The sequence below is a fragment of the Mastomys coucha genome, unplaced genomic scaffold, assembly GCF_008632895.1.
Source record: "Mastomys coucha isolate ucsf_1 unplaced genomic scaffold, UCSF_Mcou_1 pScaffold17, whole genome shotgun sequence".
NCBI classification, from domain to species: Eukaryota; Metazoa; Chordata; class Mammalia; order Rodentia; family Muridae; genus Mastomys; species Mastomys coucha.
Genome location: NW_022196899.1, coordinates 17,217,167 through 17,243,471, shown reverse-complemented (window position 1 = coordinate 17,243,471; position 26,305 = coordinate 17,217,167).

Sequence of the window (26,305 nt, the reverse complement as noted above, 5' to 3'; positions counted from 1 at the left end):
AAGAAAAAAAAAGAAAAGAAAAGTAAAAAAAAAAGAAAAAGAAACCAAAAACCAAAAACCAAAAGAATAAGAAAAAAGTCTCTGTCACAGATAATGATTTTCTGTTTTTATTTGCCCCCTATCTGACAGGATATTCAAGTAAATCCAGTTTTCTTAATCATCTTACTCACTGATTTATTTCTTATTCTAACCACCGATTCTTTTTTTTTTTAAAGTTTCTTTTTAAAATGAAAGTTTGCCCTGAGCTTCTATACTCATTTCTGCATACCTATTACATTTTTGAAAAATGGTTGACAAAAAAACATGTTCAGTGGTAGTATGGGATCATTTTTAAAAGAAGATAATGAGAAGGACTTTGTAGTTCTGGCTCTGGGATTCTGGCATCAAGCGGCAGTCTCGGCAGTGAGTTCGGGGCTCTTCTGCTTTAATTCTGGCATCAAGCGGAAGTCTCGGCAGTGAGTCCGGGCTCTTCTGCTTTATTGCCTGGATCAGCTTCTTGAATTTTCATTTCCCACGAGCTCCATTTTTGCTTTGAAGATCATCATCTATCAGATGAAATATAATGGATTGAAACCTGCCGAGCCTTCAGACTCTCCGAATCATGAGAAAGAATGATTATTTGCACTGACACAGGGAATGAAGATTAAAATGCTAAGACTTTGTCCCTCACACTCGGATAAGCCTCAGTTCAAAAGACTTGCTGGAGACTCTCCAGTAGCACAGGTGGAAGAGCGGAATTCAGAGAAATCCCTGTAGCTCCCATCTAATAGAAGGGTGCATGGGAGGCTGGGAAGGCACTTATCATGTTGAAAGCACCAATTTAGCACTGAAGATTGCTAATGGGTGTTTCAAGATGAGTCACAATTTACAAGCATTCCTGGCAGGAGGTTGAAGGTTTTATTGCTTGGAGAACCAAGAGCCTTAGGGCTGTTGTCTTAATTTAAGTGGAAATAGCAAAGATTTAAGCACCATACCTCTTTTCTTGTCAAAAAAACTGTTACATTTTTCCCTGTGTGTGTGTGTGTGTTTGTGTGTGTGTGTGTGTGTTTGTGTGTGTGTGTGTGTGTGTGTGTGTGTGTGTGTGTGTGTGCCCCCATTTCAGCTGTTAGACAGAAAGTTTCCAGAGCCATCATTACTATCCCAGAGGTAGATGCTTGCCGGTTTGCCTGTCTCAGGGATGTAAGACCATCCTTAAGCAGTTGCTGGAGCTAGACCACTTCTGATCCCATGTGACTATTCAGACTTTCAGAAAAAAAAATAAATAAACCCAGACATCAGTCCAAACATCTGAGAAATATTTCGAATTCTAAAATGAGGTCTTCTGTTCCTGTTTTATTTAGGACATTGCAGGAATACAAATCTAGTGTCTTTTTTTTTATGGCATGAAGTAAGCTACAAGAAAAGATACTATTAATTGAGTATCTGTTGTGAATTAGAGACCTCTGAAATATTTCATCTACATTAGTCCAATTATTTAAGGAGGAAAGAAGACTACAGTGATTTTGTGTTCGGTGTCAGGCAAGTTCTGAATTCACACACTATATGTACTAGAGAACACTCAAATAGTGAAGGCTGGATTAGAGTCCAGGTTACTGGTCCAGTGATAACTTAGTTAAGTTCTAAACTCAGAACAGCTAATCCCCAAGATCTATATGACTATTAGACTTTAAGTATAACGCTTTACAATTTTCTCGGTAGGAAGTGCTCTACCAAAATGAAGAGGGAAAGATCCTTTCTTTCCCTTGATCCTCATGTCCCTGCTGAAATATCCTACACAATCTAAGGCATGAATAAAGCCTAGTGTAAAGTGGTTCTGAAAACCGAGAACATCACATGCAGGGAGAGACTTTAGGGACCTGTCAATGTCCTGTCAAAAATGTTGCTCGGGATTGTGAATAATACTTGAAGTCAGTAAAATCGTGTTTGTTCGTTCAAATCTGGTGAATTTGTATGTCCATGCTGTAGAGAACTTGGGAAAATGAAGTATAGTAGTTATCTTTCAGAAACTAAACTCATCTTTGCCTCATTCACCTTCACAAGGTCAATATGCTTGAGTTCCAGTGGGATAATCCCATCCCCAAACCGAAAGCAAACCCTATAGTCACTGCATTACCCATCTTTCCCTTAGAAGTTCCTACTTGTCGCTACCACTCACCATTGGTTCAAACCTGCATGAAACAGACTTCTTCTCCATCCTGTCCTATTCTTTATCTCTCAGTGAACCCTTCCTTCGTTTTCTGTCATTTATTAGAGTAACAAAGCATCCTTTCCAGAAGTCCTGAACAGCTGGAACATCTAACACTGGATGCTCCAAGCTTGTTGCTGAATGTTCATCATTTGCTCAAGAATTAAAAGGGTGGAGCTTTATAGGGAAACAAAGCAAGACAGCATAAAGATGGAGATGGCAAGCCAATGTGAGCGGCATGGTTCAGGAGAATTCTAACATAGCCAAAAGGAGGCCTGGTTTAGGTGGGGATTAAGGGGACCGAGTAATGTAGGATCAACCCACAGTTTCTGACATCACCCATTGGGTATTAATTAATTCTAGAGTCCCGGATTTCTCATTGAGTAATTATGGAGATTGAATCTACTAGAAAAAGAACACAGACTTTATTCAAATTATAATTACATGAATTTATTAATAATTACTAGCAGGCTGACAGCCCTAACACACCAAATCAAAACCATGCTGTGCAATAGAGGCAAGAGGAAGGGTTTTTAAGGTGGGCACCACAACTATCAGATTTGTGTGGAATGAATACCAGAGTGCGACACTGCTTTTACTTCCCTCAGCTGTGAGCTGTCTTGCTCCCCTCTATACAGCTATAAAGAAGTTATCTCAATCCCTGGTGCACAGTGAGAAGAGGCTTTGCAAAACTCATAGCAAACCATTAATTGCTTCATAGCAGTTTTACAATTTTAAGGAGGGGCAAGGATTCAGACCTGCCGGAATATTATCTTTTAGGAATTTAGAATGGAGAATGGGTGCCTAGCATAAAATGGAGTTTCCCTTAGCCACCACATATATGGGATCATAGGAATATTCATGCCTATAGCTTGTGAGCAATAAATTAATCAATTACTGATTTATAAAGGTGGTGGGAGAGATAAAGAAGCAGGAGATAGTGAAGGGATCTGATGGGCTATATCTTATCATTGTATTGGCATACTGTAGGCATAGAGTAGGTATCAGTAAGTGTCAATTTCATGATTGTGTGTCTTGGCTATGATTAGGTCTGTGGGCAAAGTGCTCACCTTGCAACCAAAAGGAAGCATGTCAATCTGTCAGAGTCTACTTTTTAAAAGTTAGGCAAACTTGAAAACTTGTGTGCTTTCACAGTCCTTACACTGAGGAATCAGATTCAAGCAAATCCCTCAGGCTAGACAGCTATTCTAAAAGGTGAGTTCCAGGCCACTGAATTACCATGTCATGAGAGAAAGAAAGAGAGAAGGGGGATGGAGGGAGAAAGGAAGGAAGAAAGGAAAGAAAGACAAAAAGAGAGAAAGAAAGAGAAAGGGAGGGAAAGGAGAGGAGAGGAGAGGAGAAGAAAGGAAAGGAAAGGAAATGAAAGGAAAGGAAAGGAAATGAGATGAATAAAAAGGTCTGCAGTGCCTAGGAAACAACAACCAACTTCACCAGCAAGCTTAGATTTTTCAAAACCCACTTTAATTTTGATTCTTTAATGTTTCATGCTCCTTTTTTGTAGCCCATCATCCACCAGAGGTAGGAAAGTTGAACTGAAAATTTTGAAATATGCCTAAGTTTAAAAGCTCTCTTGTTGGGCATTCAAACTATTTCAGAGGGAAGCCATAGAAGGGGGGAGGGGATAAGGTAATTTGCACCTTTAGCTCATTTGCTAAGAGCAACTCACTCTTTTACAAAACCAAATGTGGTCTTCCACAGAGTTTCTCTCAGTCAGCGTTGCCTTCAAGGAAAGACAGGGAGAAGATCTCTCGTCCTCACAAAAATAGTGAACATTAGAATTCATTTAAGGATTGCATTGACCCAACCAGTAACTCTAGCATTTTACTGTAGGGTATCCACATGTAATTTCAAGTATGAATTAATGCTTTATAATTATGACTCTAATTATCTTTTTAAACTCTGTGTCAGTTCATTAAAACTGCTACCCAGTGAGCACTCTTTCATGTTCATCAGTACATCCATTGTCACAGCATTTTTTGCCAAATGCCTCAGCTTCACATACGAAATTGACATTTGCTTCCAGTTTCTAACAGGCTCCTTTATACATTTGGACATGTTCTTAGCCTAAGTGCATTTGTCACACTTTTGAGACAGCTTTAAAGACCTTGAGAAAATAATTTAAATGATTATCAGCAATACTAAAGTACATTGCAACACTCAATGTAAATCTTTACTTCCTTGTTTAATAGCTTTTTGTTTTGCCTTACAAGAAAACTACATGGTTTGGATTATTTGTCTGTCCTCAAGTAAATTTGAAGTCAAGAAATAGCATAGGTGGGAAAAATGTGTGTGGTCTTAAAATATACATAAAAGTAGGACAAAGGAAGGCAGAAATAATAGAGATAACAGTAATAATGTTGGAAACGAGTTTCTAACTTTATTAAGAGTAGTTACATTGAGATGTGATATGGACTCCCCATGGATATTCTTACTACCTAGATCCTGGGGTCCCGAACTTAATCGGTTAAAGATCCTTCACAGATATAACTCAGTTAAGCATTTTGTATTGCAATTGTCATTGGCCATTTTAATAATCTTTAAGGACAAGTGTTTGTTAGAAGTGAAAGAAACAGAAGAAAGCCACATGAAGAAAGCAAAGATCACACACACAAAATCACAAACGCCAAGGTTGTCACAGATAAAGACAACAGGAAAGGATCTCTTCTAGAGTTAAGAAAACAGCCTTGCGAACACCTTGATTTTAGATTCTAACCTTCTAAACAACAAGAAAATTGCTTGCTTTCAGTTATATAAAAAAACCTATAAAATATGCCATATGCTAGAGAGATGGCTCAGCGCTGAAGAGGGTATACTGCTCCTGAATAGGACCTGATTTTCATTCCCAACGCCCATACTGGTCTGCTAACAAGAGCCAGCTCTGGAGAATTCTATGTCTCTAACTACCACGGGCATACAGCCAGGCAGAAACACACACACACACACACACACACACACACACACACACACACTTAAAATTAAAATCCTAAAGTTCTTATTCTAATTGCTGCTCAAATATTAATTAGGAAGTATTTAATCTTTTTTCTGTTTCCTTTTTTTCTTTTTTTCTTTTCTGAGACAAGGTTTGATCTAGAGCTCAAGATCCTCCTGCCTCAGCCTTCATTCATAGTTTACAATATAGGCATGCATCACTAGGCTATATGCAAGTCATTCTTACTAGCTCTCTTTGTTTGAGGGAGTGACATTCTTAATCCATATGCTTGCATTGAAAATAATATATGAGTATAAATAGCATTTGGAAAATCTTTGTGAACTGAATTGTTAATTTTAATTTTTTATTTTATCGTATCTATTCTAAATGTTTTGTCTAATAAAAACATTAAATTGCTTCAGAAATTTGTATTAACATGTATGCAGCAAAGTGGTATTATTACTGCATAGACTATTGTATTAAATTGTTAAAGATTTCATTCTGATGATCCAATCTCTAGCAAGCCCTTCAAAAGGATGAGGAAAGATATCTTCGTCAGTGTTCTATTGCTGTGGAGAGATATCATGACCATAGCAACTATAAATATAAGCATTGAATTGGGGCTTGCTTAGAGGTTCAGAAGTTTAGTCCATTTTCATCATAGTGAGAAGCATGACAGCACAGAGGCAGACATCGTACAGGAGATGTAGTTGAGAGGTCTATGTTTATTTTAGACCTGCAGACATCTGGAATGGCGAAACAGTGGTTGTGGCTTGGGATTCTAAAGCCATATGACTCACCACTAATGACACATTTCCTCCAACAAGGCCATACCTATTCATCAAGTCCACGCCCACTAATCCCTTTAATCAAGTGAAACTACTTAATGACCAAGAATTCAAATATGTGAGGGGCTGGGGAGACTTCCTCATTCAAACTACCACAGAGATTCTTGAAGATAGACGGGAAAGATTTAGGGATAATGTTTATGTGTTGTATACGAACATGTCTCTATTCTTTCTTGCCTGCCTAAGGCACATTCTAATTAGTTAAATCCCTATAGCCTATAGCAAAAGACAGAAGAGTGAAGTGAGACTTCCTGAGAGAGAAAGGGAGTCAGGGATTTGGGCAGAGGAGGATTTGCCTAAGAGGTGAAGGAAGCAGGCTGGGAAGAGAAGGAGAGGTAACCAAGCAGTCATGTGGCAGAACTTAGATTAATATAAACAGGATATTTGATTTATAAGTTAGTGGACAACATTGCCTAGCTATGAGGCCAAAAGCTTATACATAAAATATAGTCTCTGTGACATTATTCAGAAATGAGTGGTCATAGAGAGGCCCACAGTTACGGAAATGTTTCCTAACATGGCGAGGTCAGCTTTAAAACCTATGCTTATTTACTCAGAAGATAGAAAATTCATGAAACCAAGTAAGAAGCTTGTGGAAACTGAGATAAAGTATTAATAGTTTAAGATGGTAATGAAATCTATATTACTTGAGAATATTTTCTTTATTCCTCCAAAGGAAATTCAAGCAAATGTGAGCTAAATAGACTTACATTAAATGTGAATTTTTTTGTCTGCTGTGCAAAAAGAGATGACAGATATGGAAAGGAAGAGTGGGGGCAAGCAGGATGCTACTGGCACAGTCTAGATGCAGACTGTTGTAGCATGAAGGAGCCATATAGGTGGTGAGATAGCTGAGTTTAGCTACTTACTGTATTGCATTCACGGTGTGCGTCATAAAAGGTTAAACTTTATATCTCCTGAAGACATTCCTAGAAATAGACTGTGAGTGTCTAGCTTTGATCAGATATGTCAATGTGGTAAGGGTGTTTCATGGAACAAAACCCCATTTTTGTTCTCATTTGACAGTACTCTAATGATATTGAACTACAAAAGTAAAATCCCTTCGTACCTGATGCTTGCCATTTTATTCTTATCCAGCTAACAGCATCTGTCCAGGTCTCTTAGCTCATAAAAAGCTCAGTTGGGTCAGCTTCCTTGATGCTCCTCCCTGTGTATCTATCATACCTCCCTTCTCCAAGACATTGTATGTTAAAATAAAAAATAAGAACAGAAAATAATAAATGCAACAAGGATATGAAATCGGCCGTGGAGGAAGGACCCTGGAATGTTCTGTAAATTACATTTTTCTTCCCCATTTACCAAATAAGGTAAGGAAAGGAATAGGGTGGGTTCCCAGCTGTTATTAACTGGAATCAGAAATCCAAAAAATAAACTAGGTTTAGATGATGGACATTCTGACATTCAGATAGCTCCCTGACATCCATAATGTTAAGCCAATAGTTCAGAAATATATAGAACTAAAAGTCAAGGAAATGGTTCAAAGTAGAGATACGTATGTACCAGCTAAGGGTAAATCTAAAACATGAAGCTGAATGAGACTACCAATGATGAGACAGAACAGAGAAGAGGTCCAATGGCTCATAGGATGACATTTCTAAAGATGACCACAGTGGAATAATAAGAACAAATAGAAAGAAAATGAAACTAACTTGATTGTTGTTAGGTCAAACATTATGATAGCTATTAACCGAGTATTAGATTTGATAAGATAACATCTATGCTGAATTGAAAAGAACAAATTTGATGAGATTGTACAGAGAAAATAATAACTAAAAGAGACTTATAGTAAAATGTGCAAATAGTATTAGAGAGGGAAAAACTCTTGGAAGAGATTCAGCATGCAACTAAGGATAACAGAGAAATTGAGTGGTGATTCAAGGAGTGCTTATGTCAAAATTATTTTTAAGGGAAATTAGCAGAATAAATTCTTTTAGAAATGATCTGAAAGAAAAAAAACAACAATGTAGATTGAAACCAGAGGGATGTCTTGAAATAAGGAAGGAGTTAACATTAGGAGAGTAAACTGTTTATCATTAGATTTGATGCCAAAATATTTAACTTCTACAGTAAAAATGGCTATTTAGGGCCGGAGTACAACAGATACCAAGATGTGTTGAGAATTTCTTTGTAATTCTTTTAATTCTCAGAGTGAAATAAGATGATCATTTTTTAAGAATATAAGTTGTCAATGTATTATTAGGAGATTAAAAAAGGAAAAAAAGAAGTAAGTAGAAGAAGCAAGAAAGGTAAATGGAGAATGTGTGTGATTACTTAAAAATATAAGCTGGTCTCAGAAGCAACTGGCCATGAACTTGTTCAGTTTTTGACAACAAGGAGTGGTAAGTGGAAACAGTAGCTCCCTCCCTGCAGACACCTGACATTTAATTGTCCTGTCTCTTCTATATCTTGTAATCAGGTTTCTTTCTTCAGTGCTGTCTTCCTTTATTGAGTAACCTTAACACCATTGGACTTTTTACTTTGTAGACCATCCCTCAATTGATGTCTGTCTGATATTTGCTCAGGATGGGATTAAAGCAATGCATCTTTGTCAAGAATATCACAAATGCAGTGTTTTGCTCTCCTAAGATCATTCTATCAAGGACACACAATGGGAGTGAGATTTTTAACATGATGTTGATTTTGATCTTCTGTTTCATATGCTATCTGCCAAATCTCTTCACTAAAATCTCATTATTTCCACCTCTATAACTTTATAACACTGAAAGACTTCACCAACACTCCGTTTTTCATGATAATGTTCAATTAATTTTACTAGAGTTCACTGATTCTTACCTCTGTTACTTTGATAATAGACTGATGATTTTTTTCCAAAGCCATTAATTGGAATCATACTATAAGGAAAAGCTGTTCTTCAACACCTAATTGTTTAATCAATTAATCCTACGTGATCACATTCTCATTTATATTATTCCATAAAATACTAGTCCTATGTTGCCACATACAATTTCTTTATCCTTGACCATTTTGTGTTTCTTCATGTTGACCCTCTTGTTCTCCCAGAATGCCTTTCTGACACTTAATTTCCAAAAGCATGAGCTATCCAGACATCATCTTGTTTGTTACCTCCCCATCCTTGAATCAGCTGTTTCTTCAAGACTCTCCCAATCCTTACTGATGTATAATGCATGACATTTAGAAGCAACATGTGTTTATTTATTTTCAGGCTTCCCCACATACCACAGACTATATTTTCAGACAATATATCTTTATTTCCCATGGTTTTGGAGACAGGATGTTCAGGATGTAGGTGTTAGCAATGAAGACTTTTAGATAGACTTCTTACTGGTTTATTGTTTGCTCATTTTTTAATTTTTAATTAATTTATTTACATCTCAAACATTGGTCCCCTCTTGCCCCCCCACCCCCATCACAGAGTTCCTCCCTCCATCCTGCCCTATCCTGCCTCTTCTTTGTCCCTGAGAAGGCAGGGGCTCCCTGGGAATCCCTTTACCCTGGCTCTCAGTTTTATGCAGAATTATGCATATCCTTTCCCACTGAAGCAGGACAAGTCTGCCCTCTGCTATATGTCTGCTGGGGCCCTCTGTTCACCACATATATACAGTTTGGTTGGTGGTACAGTTTCTGACTGCTCCTGGGAGTCCAGATTAGTTGACTCTGTTGTTGGTCTTCCTATGGGGTTTCTGACCCATTTAGGGCCTTCAATCCTTCCCCTCAATTCTTCAATAAGGGTCTCACCTTGGTCAAATGTTTGGCTGTGATTATCTGCATCTGTTTCAGTCAGCTTCTGGATAGAGTCTGGGTAGACACTTATGCTAGAATCTTGTCTGTAAGCAAAACAGGGTATCATTAATAGTGTCAGAGATTGGTGCGTACCCATGTAGACCCAAATAAGTTAAACAAGAAGGAAGGTCCAAGGGAGGATGCTTGAATCTGACTTAGAAAGGGGAGAAAAGTAATCATAGGAGGCAGAAGGAGGGAGGGCTATGTGTGGTAGAGGGGCAGAGGAAGGGAATAGAGGGTGTGGGAAGTGACTGGAGAGAACCTCAGAGGGCCAGGAGAATGAATGTAAAGCTGCAGCTGCTGGGATTGGAGACATGGGGGAATCTCTAGGAAATTCTAGATACCTTGCATGTGGAAGGCTCTCAGGAGTCAATATAGGTGAGCTGAGAGATGCTGAACAGTGGGAACATGGAACGTGAAGAGGCCTCCTCCTGTAGCCAGGCAGGATGCCCAGGAGAGGAAATACATCTACAAAACTTTCTATGTAAAATTGTCCTGTCTAAAAGAAATTCAGGGGCAAAGATGGAGCTGAGACTGAAGGAATGGCCAACCAAATGACCAGCCCAGTTTGATCACTTTCAAAATTTTATTTCATGTGGCTTTTGTCTGCCTGTGAACAGAGAGAGAAAATGAGAGGGAGAGAGCTAGAGGAGAGTGAGGGGAAGGAGGAGGAGGAGGAGGAGGAGGAAGAAGATGAGGAGGAGGAGGAGAAGGAGGAGGAGGAGGAGGAGGAGGAGGAGGAAGCATGGAGGTAAAGAAATGGAAGGGCAGGGGAGAGGAGGAGAAGGGAAAAAAGAGGAGAGGAATGGAAGAAAACTGAAGAGACAGAGAAGGAAAGGGGAGAAAAAAAAGATGAGGGAAGGAGAGGGAAAAGGTGTTTAGTAATGGGAAATGAAAGGAAGGGAAAAGGGGTGGGGTAATAGGAAAGGAAAGGGGAGGGAACCAGAAGGAAGGGGACAGAGGGGAGGGAAGTAGAGGGAAGGGCAAGAGGACAAGGAAGGAAAGAAAAGAGGTAAATCTGAGGTCTCTTTCACCTCTTGTAGGATCATCATATTATGTCATATTAAAGCCCCAGTTTTAAGGCTTTTTTTAGCTCTGCCTATATAAACACTCTTTTAAGACAATGACATAGAAAAGTAGGGCTGAACCATAAGTTTTGAAATTTTTCATTCTATAACATCTTGGTAGGAAAAAATTTATAGAAGACTTTAAAATTGTGCTTTAACGGTATAAAAGCATATTCAGTTTGAAATATTAAATATGTACCTGCCATACCAATGTTAATTTTACCTTAAAATTATACTGACTTGATCAGATACTATGTTGCTATTCATATTGACATTTTCCTAGGTTATTGCTCTTGAATTCTTCTCTTTAGGTTAAGAAATTGCCTTTTGTGCATATAGCTTTGGTAATTCAATAATGCAAAACCTTAAAGCGAAAATCAATACCTACTTATGTCTAATTGCACTTATAATAAGTTTTTAATCTCTTCTGAAGATGAGATGTGGGAATTGGAGTTACCTTACATTTTTTCATGGATGGTTCAAATGTAATAGTAATTCAGATAGGCAATCTACTGCATCATCACAAGCACTGTCCCTAGCTGTAAGATTTCATTGCTGTAATGATGAACTTCACAGGCCTGTGCTTAGGGTACAGTGTACAGTAGAGGTACCTAAAGCCATTTCAATTCTGACATCATGCACCTGTGCTCTGTGAAGTGATCCATTCGATAAAGATGAACATTATCTCAGTCATATGATCAACATACCCAGCTCTCAGCTTTTCATATAAATTAACTTACCAATGTACAGTGATTACAGATAATTAAATTGTTTGAATATGAAAAACTGTAGGAGGGCTTAGGTATTGTGAGAGTTAATACTATAAGTTTTTCATTTAGTGGATAAAGTGTGACTTCAAGGGTACTATTAGGTGCCATTTTGTAACCCTCCAAATCTTTTGAGATCAGAGAACAATGGGCAAATTCAGGGTTGGAAGGCTCTCACAGCTTATGTTTTAACAATAAGAAGTGACAGATATAGCACATGGATGTTAGCAAGTAAAACAAGGAGAAGGGCCAAGCACAAGATAAAATCTTTCAGTGCTCATAGTAGAAGACCCATTCCCTGCAACTAGGATCCGCAGTCCCAGTCTCTATCACTGCCTGTGGAATTAGGAACCCATCAGTTAATCAGTCCACTGATGAGGGCATTGTCACTGTGTTCCATTCTCTCCATGAGCTCAGCTCCTCTAAACATGGCTGCATTGTGCATACAACACTCAATAGTGGAGCCTTTAAGGAACATTTTGTACTCAATCCACAAGGTAGTAACATTAAATAATATTAAGATCTACTTTATTCCTTTCCAACAATGACATCGGTATCAAACTTGTATTTGTAAAAGTCTTGCTTTGATTTAAAGTAGGGTTCCAGAAAGCCAATATTGTGGAAAGATTCCTGTTATTGCATTGTTGCTAAAGCATCTTTACCATACAATATATAATCCTGAATAATTCTAAAACATAGATTCATTCTCATCCAAGTTTCAATGCCAGAATAGCAGCACTACCTTCTAACACTGAGCACAAAGAAGCAATGCAAAGCTCTGTCCTGTGAATTCCCCTCTTGTGGTACTGCCTAGTTGACAGGTCAACCATACTCAAAAACTCATTTTTGATGCCTGGTGATATTTACCCTTTTATGTGTTTTTGGTAAGTGTATATTGTTTTGTTATCAATATAATTATTCATAGTCTGTAATTTGTGATGTAATATCATTTTTTTTACTGTGAATGCACTAGATGGAGCAAGAAATATATAATATATACATACATACATATATAATATACATATGAATTTTAAGCTTCATCTATGTACTTCTTCAGTATTATCACTGAGATTCAAGTCAAAACAGCTGGGTAGTTCCTGGAAGAAAGGATCTGGATATTGGCTACAATTCTATTTACATCAGTGTAGACAGAATAAAGTAACTAGGTTTTCTAGTGTGAAAATTTTCCCTTAGACTAATGGGATAAGTCATAAGATACAGGGGCTTACCTCCAAAATACAGTGAATTTAATTTTGTTTACCTGAACCCACATGGTAGAATAATAGAATTGAGCCCTAAACATTGTCCTCTGACTTCCACACACATTCCATGGCATGTAAGTGTAATAGAAAATTTCAATATGACCCTTACAGTAAAGTCAGCTTCATCTCTTCTTTCTAGGCTCCACAGTACCTCATGTGACAAGGTTTGCTACTTAAAATATTGCTGTCTATGTATGTATATATTCAAGAACACTGTTTGAGGCATCAAACAATTCAAGGTAGCATTGATTTTCTGAAAATTAAAAACAATTTTAACTCATATTTAGAGACACAGTGATGTTTATGTTAATTTTTAAAGAAATTTCAATTGTGAACATGTAATTAAACGTAAGTATGTTTGGCCTTTTGCTACTTTTGTTGTTGTTATTTTGAGACTGGATACATGGTGTTGTCTCTTGTTTCCAAGGTAGCCTTAACTCACTACATAGCCAGGAACAACCCTGAATTTTTGATCCTTCTGCCTTCACCTTCTGGTCCACAGATTCTAGTTTTTTGTTTTTGTTTTTGTTTTTCCCTTTGGTTTTGGTTTGGTTTTGTTGTTGTTATTGCTGTGGTTGTTGTTTTTATCTCCATGCATGGTTTTGTTTGTTTCTTAATATCTAGAATTGCTCTGGTTCAACTTTTCATTTTCTAGATATCAAAGGTATTTAATGTTCTTCTATTCCAATGTTTAATCTGTTTGGCTTAATTTAACTCTAGTTTTATGTATTAATATCTGATATCTTCTGCTACATGGTTACAATATTTAGTATTAGTGGTAAATTCTATAATCAGTAGGTAACTGACCTACAATAAAAGCATGGAATGTCTGCTACTCATGGTTCATGATTTCAAATATTTGAGTACATTTATAGTATTTGAATCGTATGTTTAATCAGTACTTAATACATGGCTAAGCATTGTATTAGAACCAGACTTTGTTGACAAAATACAAAATTAAATCTTTTCAATAAATCTTATTCAATAATAGACTTTAAACTTCTTTTCCTGTTGCAGTCTTGACCTTTCTTGCAAAAGAATATTAGTGAAAGGTCACAGCCTTTTTATTTTGTTACCTTAAAGCTAAAGAATTTATTATCTCATCCTTAATACTATGGCAGCTCATTTCCTCCATGGGCTGTGTAGTACATAAATAATGTAAGATCGAAAGCCTGAGAATTCCTTTATCAGCAGATAGCAGAGCTCTTCAGAAAATCCTTTTCTGGCTTGAGGAAACAGTCTACTTTTATGCTGAACTTACTTACAAGGCTTTGTGAGCTGCAGCTACATGGGAGATGAGCAGGATAGACTTGAAAAAAATCTAAGGACAGATATGTCAGAGACTGTATCCATCCAGCATAAAATTCAGTAGCAAGGGACTTGTGGAAGGCAACTTGAGTGGTACGGGTGCAGTCTGTGTGCATCCACTGCCTTCCATTTTCATTACAGCTTTTTCTGGCACACATACCATACCATGAAAGAAAAAAAAAATGTTACAAAAGTTTAAATAAAACTAAGTACTAAAAGTGTGAGAAGAAATAAGAGACCAGGATAGTTTTTTTGCAATTGCAAATAGAATGGACATATTTTCTTTCCTTAGTGGAATTTAAATAACAAAAGTGACAGGAACATCCTGACTCACAGAAATATAACAAATTTCTCAACTGCTACAAATTCAATTACCACCCAGAGGAGTGGAAATAAAAGTCAATATTCTAGTTTTCGAAAATGCATGCCCTGGAATGCAGCCAAATAATTATGTGGCCCATTTTTTTTAGTTGGTTTAAGATGGCTATCAACAGAGGGGTCAAAAGATCAGTGGTTTTGCCACTCGACATTCAAAGGCCTAATTAAACATATTTATGCATTCAAAAATCACTTTTATTTTGAAAGTGCTATTAAGCACTGGCTTACTCATTTGAGTCCCAAGCCTCAGTGATCTTGACAGATGTTAAACAGCTGGAACCCAGGAGAAAAGTGAATGTCTTCACTCGACCTGAATCACCTTCTGAGTTAAATATTGAAACATCAAATACCATTAGCTGCTATTGAATAATATTAGTGAACAATACAGACTTCGGTGTGGAATTAGTATGAGTTTAATACCTCACATATATCTTAAAATAATTATAGATACTCAAATGCTAATAAATCATTGGATACAATTTATGTTTCCACCGAGTATTTCAGCACTTATTACTATAAATCCAAGTAGCACAACAATACAAACACTGGGCGACATAGTTTTCAAAAACTTTCAACAAATGCTGAAGCCACAGTGAATCAAAGGTGAATTGTGATTGAAAAAAAAAATCTGCAAACCAAGTGTTGTATTTTATGTCAGAACTTCAGCATTGGGTTCTTTCCTGAGTGTTTTAAATGATAATGAGAGGTTGTAGTTGAAACGATCGGTAGTTTCTTTGTTCATTTCATCTGCATTAAATAATTTAGCACTCAGTTTAAAATAAAGTAAAACAGATATATGTTGACTTTAAATACCTATTTTTAGTACCCATAATAAAATTATTTTAAATAGCTTTATATTCTATTCTATGAGGTGTAAGGTGTATATCACATATTGAATAATTTAATATGAGAAAAAATAGGTTGATATTATAGAGACAATTCTGCAAAGTCAATCTAATTAATTTATTTGGAGCATTTTAATATAATAAAAGACACGAAATATTTACTAAGCAGTTAAATACAGGAAGATGAGTCCTGGAAAATGAGTAAAACAGGTGTCAAGTTAGTGATCCCCTGGAGACAGAACACTATACATTGATAAAAAATGTGTTCTGAAAGACAGGAGATAAAGGCCCAGCTCCAGGGCAAGGCGGCTTTCCAGAGAGAAGGCAACATGGGGGCAGGGCAAACCAGATACAGAACAAGTATGAAATAATTTTGAGAATTTGATGAGCTGAGGGTTTTAAGGTGTAGATACACAATAATATATTTTGGTAAAATACATTACGGGAAATAAATGGAAAGACCCAAAGACTATGCACCTGAGCAAAGTCAGGGCTGGGTTCTCTCCCACGGTATGGACATTGAATCCAATCAGAAAACACTTATGTCACTGTTGTACCCGTATATTACGCAGGTAAGTTACTATTGTAGATTGCAGGGTTGGTAGCTGGGTTGATGTGTTCCTTTTTCCTCTGGTGGTGTGCAAAGTATGTTTCAGTACCATTATAGGAAAGGCTCTCCTTAAGCACCAACTTGATTTGTCTACCCCATGTGTCTCCATCACTACATCTTCTATCCCCCTATCCTGGGAGATACTTTTCTTCCCTCAGGCTCTTAATCTATACCTACCTTATGTGGTAATATAGATTTACCACACCTATTGATGGCTTAAAAGCTAACATCCACATATAAGTCAGCATATATATATTTGTCTTTGAGAGATAATTTTTTTCTAGCTCTATCCATTTATTTGCAAATTTCAGTTTCATTTTCAACGCCTGAATAATATACCATTGTATAAGTGTACCACATATTATTATCCACTTATCCATCAATGTATATGTAGTCTCTTTTCAATTTATGTATATTACAAATAGATCAACAATGGACATGGATGGACATGGCCATTTCTAGTAGGATGTAGTTTCCTTTTATATACACCTAAGTGTATTATTACTATAAATTGAGGTGAATCTATTTCCTGACTAACTACTACAGATCTCCATAGTGGGTGTATAAGCTTGAACTCCTACCAGTCCTTGCCAGCATTAGCTGTTTTATGGATCTTGGATATTCTGACTGGTATAAGTTAAAATCTTGAAGCAGTTTTAATTTGCAATTCCAAGATGATTATATTAGTCAAGGTTGTCAAGACTCACAGATCTTATGGACTATCTCTATACGTTAAGGGAATTTATTTTAATGTCTTACAGTCTGTAGTCCAACTAACCCAACAATGGGCAACTATGGATGTGAAGTCCAAGAATCTAGTCATTACTCAGTCCAAGAGGCTAGTTGTTTCAGATGGTCTTCCATATAAGCTGAAATCCTAAAGAAGTAGGCTCCAACAGATGTGCTGGCAAGTGAGTACAAGTAGACAATGTCCTTATGTAGGCCTCCATCAGGTGTGACCCAGATTAAAGGTGCGTACCACCACGCCTAGATTTGGAACTTGCTTTGTTCCAGTCTGGTCTCAGTCTACTGGGATTAAAGGCATGTACTACTACCTTGTCTGGACATAAGCCTTTCATGCTCACTATGCCTCATGTTCTCCTTGTCAAGATGCAGTTTAGAAGCCTGTCTTCTAGCCTCAAGCTCTGGATCACAGGTGTGCCTTCCATTTCTTGATTGTAGTTCATTCCATATGTAGTCAAGTTGACAAGGAATAGCCATTACAAGGACTAACTGTTGAACATTTACACTTTCTTAACCATTTGTGTTTCACCTTTTGAGAAATCTGTTTAATTCTGTATCCCATTTTCAATTGGGTTGTTTTCTTGATGTTCAGTATTTTAGTTCTTTATATATTTTACCTATAACCCTCTATCAGATGTGAAATTTATAAAGATCTTTTCCCATTCTGTGGCTTCTTGCTTTGTCCAAATTGCACTGTCCTTTGCCTTACAGAAGCTTTTCACTTTCATTAGGTCCCACTTGTAAAGTGTTGGTCTTTTCATACAGAATTTACTCATTACTTTTGCTTTGTTAAACTTATACTTTTGTTCATAATTAAAATAAATCTGTAAACATATCAAACTTACTCATTTAGAAAAGTATAGTATTTAAATAAAGTTACCAGAAAGGTTTTCAGATAACTAAAGTTAATATTTTTTTTTGTGCAAATAAAATGCCTAGATTATGCCTACCTATAGATAGATTAGGTTATCCATAATGCCTAGTATACGTTTTTGTTATAATTGATGCAAGTATATCATTAGAGAATGCAGCAAGAGGTATATTTTAAAAGAAATATTGAGCTAACATTTAGCTATGGTATATTGTATCATACTGAACATAAAACCAGGGACAGCATATGGTATGGCACACAGTAACTTACTTATTGAGAATGAAATAAACATAGTGAAATAAGCATGCACAATCATGGTTAAGATATCACTATTTGTAAGAGCCAAGATATGGAGCCTATATACATTTAGGTGATGAATGAATATTCTAAATTTGTTATGATATTTAAGTAAAACATTTTAAATATTTAGTGTTTACTTGTATTATTATTTTTAAAGCTTTATTGCAAGATATTTTATTTTTTATAATTTTATCAAAATGGTTTTTTTCAGACTATTTTTAAATTTAAATACATTTTCATCATTTCCCCTTCCCCCAAGTCCTTCCAGATACTTTCCTCCCCCCGCCAACCCACCAAAATTTAAGTTCTTTCTCAAAATCAAACAAAATCTAATATAACAATAAAACCTCCCAACTCAAGAAAACAAAGTAACTACTCAGAAAAAAAAAAAAAAAAAAAAAGGAAAAGAAGAAGAAAGCAGCAACCAAATAAAAGCACTCAAAAATCCTGTGAAGTCTATTATATGTTGGTCAACTACTTCTGATCATCAGGCCTGTCCTAGAGTGGTTGAGAGATCTAGTGTCACTCCATTGGAGAAACCGATTTCCTCCTCTTCCAGGATATATAAATGGCATTTCTACTGTTACCCTTTACTATATAGGCCTTCCTTCCTTCCTTCCTTCCTTCCTTCCTTTTTTCCTTCCTTCCTTCCTTCCTTCCTTCCTTCCTTCCTTCCTTCCTTCCTTTCTTCCTTCCTTCCTTCTTTTTTTCAAATATAGCGAAATAAAATTGATAAGACAAAACAAAACGATCACATCAATGTTGGACAAGGCAAACCAAACTAATAGACAGAACACAAAGAGTGAGACAGAATCCGAGAAGCACTCATACACTCAGGAGTCACTTCGTTCATGTTGCTTTAGAGGATCCTGCTGCCTTGATATGTTCCATACCCACTGGCTCTTATACTTTGTATACCTCCTCTTCCTTGGGGGTTTCTTGAGCTCTCTCCAAGAAGAGATTTGATAGAGTCAACCCATTAAGGGCTGAGTGATCCAAGCCCCCCACCCCCTCCTCTCTTTCTCTCTCTCCATCTCTTTATAATTACTAGCTGTGGGTCTTGATGTTTGTTCCCATATTTGCATAAACTACAAGAGGAAGCTTCTCTGATGAGTAGAACAAAATACCTTTAGAAGTAATTTTCAATCTACATGGTTTCCTCTTTTTAGACCTGTAGTATTGGGTTTTATCCTAGGTTCTTGGGTCTACCTAGTTCAGGTTTCTGGTTCCCCAACCAGTGTCAACTATGAACTCAATCTCCTGGATTGGCTCTTAAATCCAATCAGTTATTGATTGGTTACTCTCACAAGCTTTGTACCCTCATTGTCCTAGGATATATTGCAGGTAGTACACAATTGTAGATAAAAAGTTTCTGCCTGATTTGGTTTGTATGTTTCTCTTTTGATAGCATACAGCGCACCTTTCCTAAAGAGATCTATCTGTTCCCCTAGACACTTACTATATATCCACCTTCTCTGCTTCTACAGATTGTACAGTTTGGTTACCATTGACTTAATGTAGCTGCCTGCAGCCACACAAACCAGATTCTCCTGGAAGGGGAGCGGGGGCCTGAAAAGCAATATGGGGGATCAGGCTGCTAGAGAAACGATTGAGACCAAGTCAGAGTTCTGATCAAGGTCCACCTTTACTAGGAACATAACGAATATTTATACATTCCACAAAATGAAAGCAAGTTTCTGGATGAATTCTGAGAGAGAGAGAGAGAGAGAGAGAGAGAGAGAGAGAGAGAGAGAGAGAGAGAGAGAGAGAGAGAGAGAGAGAGAGAGAGAGAGAGAGAGAGAAAGAGAGAGAGAGAGAGAGAGAGAGAGAAAGAGAGAGAGAGAGAGGGAGGGAGGGAGGGAGGGAGGATTATTTGAAAGAGAGAATTATATGTCAAAGGGACTTTCTTTTCTGGTCTTTTCTTGGTTCTCTGAATGTTGCTTGTACTTTGATAGTCATCTCCTTCTTTAAGTTGGGCAAAATTTCTTCTATGGTTTTGTTGACAAAGCTTTCTATACCTTTGCTTGTGTTTTTTCCTCCTTTGTCTATTCATATTATTGTTTAATTTGGACTTTTCACAGTGTATAAGATTTTCTCATTTTTTTGTCCCAATAGATATTTAGGTTTAACATTTACTTGGATCCATATATTCATTTCTTCTATTGTGTCTTCAGTGCCTGAGACGTTCTCTGCCATTTCTTGTATTCTGCTGAATTTTCTGTAATTCCTGTGTGAGTTTCTATTTTTTTCCCTTCCAGATTTCCTTCAGTTTGGCTATCTTTATTGATTATATTTTGTCTTTCAAGTCTGAAGATGTTTTATTTCTTTCTACTGTTTGTGTATTTGTATATTTATTTAAGAGATTTCCTTATTACAGACTTCAAGTACAACTGTAAAGTCTGTTTTAAAGTCTTTTACTTGTGCTCCATTCATGTTGAAATACTCAGGGTCTCCTGTGGTAGGTTGCTAATCCCTTGTGGACACACATTGTCCTAAGTGCCACTGATTATCTTTATGCTATCTTCTAGGCATCTGGGATGGGAAAGCTATAATTCTGTGTGCTGATATCTGATCTTGTCCTTGTTAGGTGGGTGCTTCATTCCTTGGCGTTTTTCTTCTTCAGTTCTTAGAAGAGTGTAGTGGCCTCTTGTTGCCTATAGGAAAAGTTTCCTGAGTCCTGATGAGGATGGGCACTAGACATTCCAGGTCAAATGTGTTTCTGAGTATTGGCACTTGAGATACTCACAAGAAGAGGGGAGGAAGGAGGGTACTAGCACCTGCTTAGTTATTCCTCAGGGAATTAGGTTAAGTGTAAGGATTGGCCACAGGAGAAGGTTTGCTAAAGAGCTGGAGATGAGACTTGGGGACTGGGCTTTGAGGAATCAGGGGAGGTGTAAATCTCTGCCTTCTTGTGTCCCTTGTGTAAGTGGCCTGTGAGTTCTCAAGGAGTGCCTGCTGGAACGGGGGCTGGTCCTGGCACAAAATTTTGAATCTGATAAGTGGGAGGAGTGGAAAATGGTGGGAAATTCTTAAGATCCATTGGAGATCATGATGGAAGAAGCTGCAGGAAGTGTTTTGTTGCAGAGCGGTAGATGAGGATGGAGTATTTCATTTGGAGCAGAAGTGAAGGTGAAGATCTGCAGTGAGCTTGCTTCCATAGACAGGGTGGCCCATGGGTTCTCAGGAAGTGCCTGCTGGAGTTGTGATGTGGACTAAAGCAATGAGTGGTAGGAGGAAGGTTAGGAGGTAGGATGTGCGTAGTCCATTGGAGATAGGGGTGGTGGTCGGAAGCTCTCAGCAGGAGGTCTGCTACAGAGCTAGAGATAGGACTGGGTAACTGACTTTGGAGGAGTTGAAGGAGAGGTAAAGATTTGGGGTTAGCCTCCCTGTTTCCCCAGCCAGAGTAGCCTGTGAGTTCCCAGGGTAGACCTGTTTATATTTGATACTGGGGCAGAACACACAGTGGAGGGGGAAAGACTGGGAGAGGAACATTGTGTGAGATCTACTAGAGATACGGTATGAGTGAAGGCTGCCTCAGATGTTCTGCTATAGAGGTGCAGATGAGACCAGGGAATGGAAGTTGTAGGAACAGAAGCAGAGGTGAAGACTTACAGTTAGCCTATGGGAGTCAATGTCCAAACTGGCCTATGGGTTTGCAGAGATGCCTTGCTGAAGTTGGGGGCTGAGACAAAACCGTTAAGTCAGGGGAGGGACATTAGGTGGAAAATATCTATGGGAAGATCTGATTCCATGGCAAGAGTGGCCTGGGAGTTCCCTGGGCGTTTCTGCTGGTTTCCTAGTATCACAGAACACATAATCCTTTTATTTATTTCTGTCTCTTGAGCACATATAATACATATAATGTTACCATAGAATTAATCAGCTGAATTAACAGTTTGAGGTTAAGAAAAGTATGAAGTAGTCTGGCATATAATTCTCAAACTAGGGACAGACAATTATTTTAGCAATGATAATATTGCACAAAAACAGAAAGAGGACCACATTTTTCTTGTTTGTTTATGAATCCTGGATCTCAAATTGCCTTTTTAATGATTTTGAACCTTTAGTGCATAGCTGGATCTCCCAGTGGCTTGTTAAAACACAGATTGCTAGGTTCCAAGGTTTTTTTTTTTTTTTTTTCCTGATTCTACAAGTCTGAGATAAAGAGAAAAACTGCCTTTCTAACAAGTTCCCATGGGATTCTGATGTTGCTGGTACAGATGCCACAGTGTAAATACTTCTGCCCTAAGTTATATATAGAACACACATTCTTTGTGAATTCTCTGCAATTGGTCCCAGGATGTTCTCTAAGATGTAAGATGCTCTATCTGCCTCACTCACTGGTACCATCTTGTACTCATCAGATTTCCCCATGACACCTATGGTACCAGGAATGTCTCTATGATACTCTGCCCCCAGCTACATTATATGCTTTCATTAGTCTCACATCCAAGAATCTCTTGTCTTCTGTGATAATTCATTAGATTTGGAAGTTGTGAGTGGAGCACTGCCTCTGGAGAGTCACAATTTGCACTGTAGTTACTAAATCATAAAGTCAGCTTACAGGAATGGACTTCTTCACAACACGATGAAGAAGCTGTTTTTTCTTGTACATTATGACACTGACATTGAAAAGATCTATAGTATTTCTTAATTGGAAGCCCTAAATGGTTTCTTTCCCATAAATACTCAGCTTAAAGTTTAGGAGAGATTCACAGACTTCATAATCCCCACAAAAATAAAGAACATAAATGTGTGAGTTAGGTCTCAACTGAGACTATATCTTATGTTTTCTAGACTCCAGACATTCATTCATTTTAGACCATATGCTATAAATAAAAAACAATAAACATCGATCAAAAATGTTCAGTTACTCAGCCAAGCAGATTGAGACATACAAGAGTTTATGGCTGGCTTTTTAGGTCAATTTATCACACTTGAATAAGGATTTTTATCGAACTTCAGGGAAAGACTGCTATATTGGTAGTTTTTTGAAATAGCAAACCATGCAGAAGTAAAAGAAAGATCAGTTTTATTTATCTTCAGTCATCTAAATTCATGTACTAATAAAAGAGGAAACAGGCAGTGTGTGTGTGTGTGTGTGTGTGTGTGTGTATGTATGTGTGTGTGTATGTATGTGTGTGTGTATATGTGTGTGTGTGTATGTGTGTGTGTGTGTATGTGTGTATGTATGTGTGTGTGTGTGTGTATTTCTTGCACTTTAGTGTTTACTTTCTTCTCATTAGGCATTGATAGTAGTCAGGCTTATTAGCAGAAAATGTAGTAGTTGACAAATAAAACAGCTAACATTTCCCCATTATTCTTACACAGATACCCCCTCCATTTCGTCATCTTCATAATGAGCAAGCAGGAAAATGATTCTATTGTTGGAGCATACTTGAGAACCATTTTTATACCTATGGTTTTTTTCCTGCTAGTGTTTCAATATGATATGTCCCTGATATGCTCAGGTTTTGAGGGTTTAACTGGCAGTTGATTGGCTTTTAAAAAGAGATTGCTTCCTGAGCATTGCAGCATGACTAATGGCTTTATCAAAGGCTGGTAGTACTGGGTGGTGGTAGGTAGAGATTAGGAAGTGAGGCCTAGTTGGAGAAAGCATTTCATTAAGAGCTCATGCTGGGCTTATACCTTGCCCTGGCCTCTTTCAGCAAACCTTCCTCTGTTTTTTTCTGTGCTGAAGCAAACTGACTCTGTGCCTCCTTTGCCACGGTGATAGAAATGGCTTTGTTATCCCATGATCCCCCAACTATGATGGACTGAATGGGATCATCTGACACCACCAGCCAATAAATGAATAAATAAATAAAACCCTTCCCTCTTATCATCTTGTCTGTCAGATATTTGACACAGCATCTATGAAGCTAAAATATATGTAAATGGAAAACTCCTAGAATTTTGACTAGATCACTTATATACACAATCTCTTGTCATGAGAAGTTTGAAAATTGGAATGAATAGCATATAATTATTCTAAGTCAGTCTTCCAAAAGAATATTTATTGCTCGACTTTTGTTGTTGGTGTTGGTAGGATTTTCCCCCCTAAGGACTCTTGTCATTATCTTTGGTAGCAGAAAAAAATAAAGAATCACATGATTTAAAAAGTAAGATTCCTTCCTTTCTTGTCTAGCTTATAATTTCAGGGTTTCTCCCAACCTTGCAACCTGATAACTTAAAGTAATTGGCTCTCCTTTGTGATAATGACCACTAGCTTCCTTGTTCATTGTTTTTTTGTTTCTTTGTCTGTTTTTGTTTTTTGTTCATTCAAAATAAAATGAAAGTCACCTAATCTTTCTCTCCCTTCAAGACAGTTTCTGTTCAATCAGTAATCAGTCTGAAGTATATTTGATGATACCAGAAAACTTTGCAAAAATACTAGTATGTTTTAGTGACTGTTGAAAAGATGATCAAAATCTCTGCAGTTGATATTTCTAGGATCACAGTTACTATCTGAGAAGAATCCTGGCCAGGCCATGCACTCATATTTTACTTCTATGTATTCTGTGGCCCTTTTCTATTCCAAATTCTCTATTGGAAACTGTAGGCATTTATGATAGTAGTAATATGTTGGGTACTGAGCACAGTCTATGCCCTTAATTTTCATTTAATTAAGAAAAATTCAAATGTAACTTTGTTTCTAAGACTCCTGTTGTTTCTAAGATTTTTTTATTTGAAGTGTGAACTACTTAATTGTAATTATCTGTAATCATTAATTAAAATCTCAACTTGATTTTTTTCTGTACCATACATAATTACATGGATGGCAGATGAGCTTTTATCTTTAAATAGTTGTGTTGTGTATAGTCCTAGGTTGTGTTCCTTGATGCTCATGTTATGAAGCAAAATCACAACAGGTCTATCACTATTGTCAAATAAACACACAGTACTAACGGTTCTATACTGAGGTTGACGATAGTAAAAAGCTTGTTCATCTCATGAGAAGACTGAGCATAAGACTTTTGAAGGTGGTTAATTACCTCTTAGTTAGGGCCAGCTACATCTTAAGTCACTTTGCAGATCTATTTATCAAAACACACAATATGTTCAGATGACCTATGCTTGTCCTTTCTTGTTTATTTCTTTTCTCTTTTGTTTGCTGTTTTATTTTAAATAGTAGCTCATCTTAGAGATTGCACATATATTTCACTCCAAAGCTACAAACCCAGTAAATCATATTATATGGATGTAAAAGTATAATCTCAAAAAACTAAGGAAAAATACTCAAACTCTCAAAAGGTGGTTAGTCATTCAAGACATCATCGTTTTCTAACTCTTGTGTATGTGAGCATGTATATGTCATGTCACGCACATGATGTTCATAAGTCCGTTTGAGTTGGTGATCTAAAACTTTGCAAGTGGATCCTGGAGATCAGCTTTATGTCAACAGGACAAAGCTTGATGGCAACAATTCCTATCTGTTGAGCTATTTCACTGGCTCTGAATGACATTTTTTATGATAAATATATTTATCTCTCCCTAGGAATATGTGATATAGATTTATGAAACTTACCTGTAAGTGTTATGAATTGTATGTGTTTCAACATAGAAAACATCTCACAGAAATAGTATAGGAACAACAAGCAAAATTTTTTTTTGCTATTATTTACTGATAGTTTGGAGAGATGTGAATTACACTCTGTCATATCTGCTGTTAGCTAACAAAGAGATTCGGTGAGCCATGATAAAGACAGATCTAGTTCAATTGTTTTTAAAAGTAGCATTTACAAGCCTATAGGGACGCACTAGTTTTTTGCCTCAGTTCCTGCTGTTTTAACTTCTCCATGATACTTAGTACTATGTGACTTTACTGTAATGTGTAGAATCTTGACTGGTTCCTGGGAAGTATTCTTACATATGAGACCCACAAGGAGAGAGAATGTACCAATGTTCCCATCAGAAGCCACCTGAGAACAGCAATGGTGACTTACAGATACCCTATAAACACCTGATAGATGAAGTAATGAAGAAATGAATGTCAGAAAAAATTTTTAAAGAAACTCTAAATACTATATATTTGAAGTAGAAGAACATCTCACAGTGCTGTCTGTTAGCTTTTCTTCCACATTTGAATGGTAAGCATTGCACATGGAAGTTAGTGAATGCTATGTACAAGGAACAAAGATGAAGTTGTATCATTGAATAATTACCACAGCCAGCTATTTTAAGGAATAAAGAAACAATCTGAGATGTCTTTGAGAAAATGATACTCACTGAGTAAAAAGAAACCAAACGAAGTATAACATTTTCAAAGTTAAACATCTACCTACTCTTGGATTTCCAACTCATGATGAAAATATTTTTACCACAAGTAAATCATAATTTTCTGAAATAATAATTCATAAATATAACTTATTATGAAGATATAACCA